The sequence below is a fragment of the Phalangium opilio genome, unplaced genomic scaffold, assembly GCF_054372755.1.
Source record: "Phalangium opilio isolate 3A_F unplaced genomic scaffold, DU_Popi_V2 ptg000061l_1, whole genome shotgun sequence".
NCBI classification, from domain to species: domain Eukaryota; kingdom Metazoa; phylum Arthropoda; class Arachnida; order Opiliones; family Phalangiidae; genus Phalangium; species Phalangium opilio.
The window spans coordinates 10,519,566-10,526,677 of NW_028324178.1; positions in this window are offsets into that span (position 1 = coordinate 10,519,566).

Consider the following 7,112-nt stretch of genomic DNA (forward strand, 5'->3'; position numbering starts at 1 on the left):
CGTTTGTTAAATACGTCAACTTTCTCGGTTCTTGGCATGAGAGTCTTTTAATGTTTTATTTTTATACTTGAGCGTTCAGCAATGCAAAATTGCGATAATATGTTGTTTCCTCTCTGCCAATTAAATTTTAACGCCATAAAAATTGCTCTAACAAATTTTAAAATTTCTGAAAACCGAGAATCATTTTTGGTAGTAATTATTAAATTAGTAATTATTTATTTTCTCACAAATACATTTAGTAATTACTTCTTTTCACACAAATACATTTAGTAATTATTTATTTTCCCAGAAATACATTTAGTAATTATTTATTTTCCCGCAAATACATTTAGTAATTATTTATTTTCCCACGAATACCTTTAGTAATTATTTATTTTCACACATATACATTTAGTAATTATTTCTTTTCACACAAATACATTTAGTAATTATTTCTTTTCACACAAATACATTTAGTAATTATTTATTTTCACACATATACATTTAGTAATTATTTCTTTTCACACAAATACATTTAGTAATTATTTATTTTCCCAGAAATATATTTAGTAATTATTTATTTTCCCACAAATACATTTAGTAATTATTTATTTTCCCAGAAATATATTTAGTAATTATTTATTTTCCCACGAATACATTTAGTAATTATTTAATTTCCCACAAAAACATTTAGTAATTATTTATTTTCCCACGAATACATTTAGTAACTATTTCTTTTCCCACAAATACATTTAGTAATTATTTATTTTCCCACAAATACATTTAGTAATTATATATTTTCCATTTATATCTTAGAATACATCCATAAATTTCTATGTAGTATTTTAAATATCTCGTGAACAAATTCTTTCGCATATTTCGTTTTAAGAGTCATCGTGATTTTACAAAAATATTAGTAATTCCAATATTTTAAGTAATTTTAGTAGTATATACTATTAACTTTGGATTCCCTAATTGGAACGCACAATCACTAGGCCATGTTTATTTTTAAAAATTTAGAAAAAGACTTAGCCTAGTATCGCTGACAGAATTTGTTTACGGTTACAATTATTGTAAAAACTTCTATTTTGTTTCAATTAGTACTTTGGGTTAGTTGAGTCTTTTTCAAAGATTGCGTTAGCTATTTACACGTCATTATAGTTACTTTAGCTTATGGTGATTTCCAAGTGTCACTTATTTAAATAAACTTGGTTTCATCCTCAAACAAGAAATAAAATAGCTTAGTATCACCAAAAATGGTTGAGGGAAAGTTTGAAAGTGGCCAAAAGTCGCGAGGCATAGAGTTTCGCCATGATTGGCCGTTCAATCCGCGTAGATATATTAGGCTAATTCACTCCCTAAAAGTAGGCCTTGTGCTAGTTCGCGGTTACCGTCGTCTGCTATTGTGTATGCTAAAAACTTCCTCAAATATTTTATTTTGCATGTGACATAACTATGAAGACGACACCAATGCTTCGTGCAAATACTAGTCTGAACCGACTCTTAGTGATGTGTTTGTTTAAATCAAAGTCGTTTTAAATCAGTTTCCGGTTTAAAGTTCCGTTGCGAGGGTTTACATTCCCAACAATCCTCGTTTCATCCTAGTGATGTGCAGTGGTTCTCGAAACTGGAATCTTGTCAGTAGCTCGACGGTGAAGGCGAAAGAAGCGACTCCAAGCATTGCCGCCCACAATCGGAACTTGGCTTCAATGTCCTTGAACCCGAGTACGTGGACTTCATTCTCAGCCGTCGAGTGTTGAGGTTCCAATTCGATGTGAAAGTCTCTCTCGATCACGCGGTGAAATGCTGTGATTTGGCCGGTTTCCAAGAAAGACCGCAATCTGCAATCACCAAATGGTGAGATACTTTAATTTTTCAATTCCGTAAATCAGGTTGCAAAATTTGTCCGCGTGATTAATGCTGACTTTATTTGATAGTTAATTTCTCATCTCGATTAATGATTTCTTGTATTAGTAGTTGATTATCATAGTTACTGCCAAAGTGTAACAGTATGATGACGTTCTTAACGACATGCAATTGCATTAAATAATCTAAAAATAATTATATAGGATTTCCGCCTGAAAAATGTTGTTTACGCTTACCAAACTGACTACAAATAATACACCTAAAGTTTAGGGATGTTTCTTCTTCGTAATGCTCACAGACAGTTATGCAAACTAGAAGGATAGCCTGGTGTTAATAGGCACCTAACGTTTCCTGACATACCTTCGTTTGTATACATTCTACATCAAAGGAAATGTACAAGAAGTTAGGCTGATTAGGTCTTGGTTTCTTAACTGAGGGAACTTTCAGGAGTTTGTCTTTGATAACCTGATATAACACAAGTGATTGCTCGGTTGATATTTCTTACAAATCTGACAATATATCTCCTCGCACGTATGCGTTTCGGTTCTGCAGTATTCAAATTGTCTCAAAATTCTAAACCAAAATTCTTTCGATTCCACTTTAAAAAGTAGAAAAACAAAAATTCAAAATAAATGTTAACAGAAACGAATGACATTGTTGGGTCCTGAGACCCATGATTGGAGGCATTAGTATATATCCATAATTCATTGTTCAAGGGGGTAACGCGAATCGTGTACCGATAACAATGTATATTGTGCACTACGTCAGCATACTTTGGGGCAAAATAAATTTCAGAGAAAATGTTTTCTACTTCTAGGTATTTTGAGAAACGTAATGCAAATTCTCATTTTTGGAGAAGGGAAATCGAATGGTCAATTTCTCAAGGAAACTCTTTAGTTCTGCTATTTATCAACACAATGCGTATTTAAAATTTTTAAAACCCACATACTAATAGAAATTGAGAACAGCTAGCGTTGGTTAACGAACTGATCATTCCGAGTACTAGGGTTAATTTTCTACTTTTCTCATATTTTCATCATGCACGCTGACAAAATCTCCAATCCCACAACGACGCAAGAGACGACTATACCCTTAACCCAAAATGCGAAAGGCAGTGAAACGGTGCTGAAGTTTAACGACTTCACTTTCGGTTCGGGTTTTTTCCAGGTAATGAGGTTCAACATCGAAATTGTTTGAGGCTTCGTCCAGCGAAAGAATCGGTGTTCCGTGTTAAATAACAATCTGAAAATTGGTTAATACATTTTTAAAAAACTGAATCAATTGAGAATAGCGGAACTAACACTTTTCGAAGAAGTTCCATCTTGGCGGTGTCGTTCTTTTGACTCGAAAGCGGTATGTATCTGAATTCAGAGTACGGTGGTTCTTCTTTGATGTGAATTGACTCGGAGTAAATCCATTTGTTGCGATAGTTCGCTATGGATGATTTAATTTCCATGTTTGATTTTAAGTCGCCTTCTTTGATGAGGCAGGCGCCACGCTCTTCGTTCAATAATTTCACAATACATTTGCTATTAAAAGGAATTAATATCGCATCTCGAACCCCTTTAAGCAAGGGGTTTTCCTTTACCTGTTCCAATGAGCGAATATTGAAAATAAAGGAAAAGAGAGAACTTAAATAGTTTAAATCTTCACCCATTGCCGGTAGTAACCGTGTTCAAATGATCGGTCAGTGATATAACCTTGAAGTTTCGGTCCAGTTCCATCTTTAGCAAAAATATCAGTAAACTTATCCAGGGTTATGTAGTTTACTTCAGAAAATTGACCTCGCATGGTGGCGCCAACACAGGCAAGGATCACTGTAGAGGCTAATAACCAAACTGCCAGAATTATTTCTTCAAAGCGTTTGCCTTGTTTTTCCCTCGGATAAGCTGAAAAATATTGTGAAGTTAGTTTGCAAAATGGTAATTTTCTTATTTCATGGTAATATAGAATCATTTGTTGGAGTGAGAGACGTTCGGAGGAAATGAGCTTCAATGTTAAATTTTTACGTTTAGATCTTAGTTAGCTCTCGAAGAAAGAACAGGAAGAAGCGTTTTGCTTTCAAGTAACTGAAGGGATTCAATCCCAAAAAACTCTACTTATTTGCATAACGCCATAAATCACTTAAAAAGTTTTAAATTACCGGATTACGCCACTTTGTCAAAAACCTAGGATCTCGTTTCTACTAAAAGCTTTCCACCAATAATACACCGATGAAATTTCGCGTTTGATCTCTCCAGAGGCTATAAATATTTTTAAATAACAATACTTTACGTTCATAGAATAATGTTGATATCAAGTTCCAGACATTGTCGAAAGAATTAGTGAAGATTTTCGTGATAACATTTGGTAATTTTGGTCTTCGTCGTTTTGAATTATACAAATACAAGTGGACGGATTTTCTTAGCGACAAACAAAAAGAAATGATGAAAATGGAAGCCACCAAGAGAAATACGCTCTACAATTAAATTAAAAATTGAAAGGGAATATTTCTATCATTCATATTAGTCATCCAATTTGTTTTTAAGCTTACATTGCCATCCATTTCTAAAAGTTGTGATACTTTTTTTATTTCCTGTTCGGGTTTCGAAGAAGCTGTGACGATCTTTACGGAATGGAAATAACTCGGATAAAAGTACGTATTAAATTCTCTGTAATGGTAACGCCCATCTTTCTACATCCAATGCATGTCTATGTTCTGAAATTGATTTGAGCTATGTGTTATAACGTAGACCGAAACTAGATTGAGATTTAGTTTTTGCTAATTTTAAACATTTTTCTGAAATTTAACTAAAATTTCAAACACATCGCCTGAGATTTTAAACGTATATTTGTCCATAAATAGAAAGGTTTGTTTGATAAGCAAAATCTTATGACGCAATTTCTGAAAATAAAATGCAATATTTTTAAAAAAATATTTCAACTTCGTACTAGATCAATAGAACACTGATATCAATAATTTTAATTAATCGGAATATAGCAAAAACTGAAAAATACTATTGTAGGGAATCTTCATTCCCGAATGGGTATATCAATTACATCCTTGTTATTACGGATAAATAGAGTTATCCTAAATCGACTTCCCTTCTCTATTTTTATTAACTTTTTGTTAATAAAAACTAACTTTTATTTGAGTTTTCATGATTTAATTATTCGCTTCATGTTAACTATGAAATGCCTATAGTGTTTTGACTTCAGATGCAATCTTCATTACTCTAGAAACTTTGACCGGTGCCGTTCGGAAGAAAGAGTTTTTATTCAACAACTAAATAAATGTAATTTACATAAATTCTCTTAAACGTCAGTATTTTAAATTAATTTAAGTTAAGTAGCTATAATAAACGTTATTCCTAAATCATATTAAACTTCGCTATTGTTCTTTTTATTTCAAGAGAACACCCTTTTCACAAGTTTTATAAATTAAGGCTATATAAAGCGCTTGATTCATAGAAAGCGATTAGAAAAACCGCAATTGCGAGAATCATTGGTGGAAGCCCTACCATTGGGAGGCTACATGTTTCTCATAACCCTAGCTAATCGCCGCGTATATCTTAACAGTAACGATGATAATAAAGTAGAAACAAATATTTCAGGATGGATTCTATTTGTTATGAATGGAAGACCAGTAAATGGTTTTGTTAGACGCCATTAACTTCAGATTGGTGTATATGTAGTTTAGACTAAAGAGCAGGAGATGGTGGTGTTAGAAGTCAATAAATACAGATTAATGTATATGTGGTATGCACGAAAGACTATTGCATGATCCTGTTGTTAGAAGCCAGTATGCGCACATTGGTATGTATGTGGTATAGATGGAAAATTTTGAAAGATTTGGCGGATAGTTTGCCGATGAAGGGATAATGGCTAGTTAACACGCGGAACTGATATGAAATAGATGACATAATGAAGTAGAATTTTCGAAGTGCGAGCGCGGTACAGAAATTGTGAGGATGTTAACTCCGATTGGCCAACTGCGAACGCGGTGACACAAACACGTCCAGCGTGCCTCTCCCTGACGACATCGCCACATGGAGAGGAATAATTATATTTAAACAAGGAAAATAAGTTCCACCCTCCAATATGAGAAATGAGAAGTTACCAGTTAGCTTCTGAACTGGGTTGTTGTATATGTTGATTGTCAGCTGGACGAATATTATGAAAAAACGGTTTGCGAAAATTTGGATTTCAATTTGGTCTTGGGAATGCAGCTTTGTTTTATGGTCTGTTATTGTTGAAATGCTAAGATGGAGATTTGAATTTGCCTTCAGTGAAAAGATTTTTTTATAACTGACTATTACAACTTCGTGGGTAAATATTCGAGGATAAAAAATACTGATTGGCGTCTATGTGGATTGGAGGGAAAACTATACTAATGATGGTATAATGGTCAGAAAATGTATACCTTGGACTTAGGTGAAATAGCTAACCTTTTGCGATATAGATTTTCTAAATTTCTGTAAGCCTTGAACTCGGTACAGAAATTGGAAGCACTTATGATCTTATTTCTGCTGAATCGTTTCTTTTTTCTGATGAAACTTTTCTCTTTCCTGCGGAAACGTTTCTTATTTTGTGCTGAATCGTTTCTTATTTTGAACTGAATCGTATCTTATTTCTGCTGAATCGTATCTTATTTCTGCTGAATCGTATCTTATTTCTGCTGAATCGTATCTTATTTCTGCTGAAACGTATCTTATTTCTGCTGAAACGTATCTTATTTCTGCTGAAACGTATCTTATTTCTGCTGAAACGTATCTTATTTCTGCCGAGTCGTTTCTATTTTCTGCCGAGTCGTTTCTATTTTCTGCCGAGTCGTTTCTAATTTTTAGTCCTGCTGAAACTTGCCATGTTAATGTTAAAGCTCTTCATTTCATATTACTGTTAAAATTTTTCTTATTTTTGTTCAAAGTCTATTATTATAAAAACTTTTCTTATTTTTGTTCAAAGTCTATTATTATCCAAACTTTTTTATTTCTGTTGAAACTTTCATAATTTTTTTAACTTTTCCCACTTCGGTACAATCATTTCTAATTCATGTTCAAAATTTTACTATTTCTGTATAAACCTCTCATCTTTTGTACAAAATTTTCCTTTTTGTACAACATTTTCCTTATTAAAGTGCAAATTATTGCAATGATTGTTAAGAAGTTTGTTGTTATTGCTCAAACCTTTCTTGTTATTGTACAAAAATTTCCTACTACTACTCAAAATTTGGTATTATGCTCCAACTTCTATTATTATTGTTCCAACGTTTGCTATTTCTTCTTAAT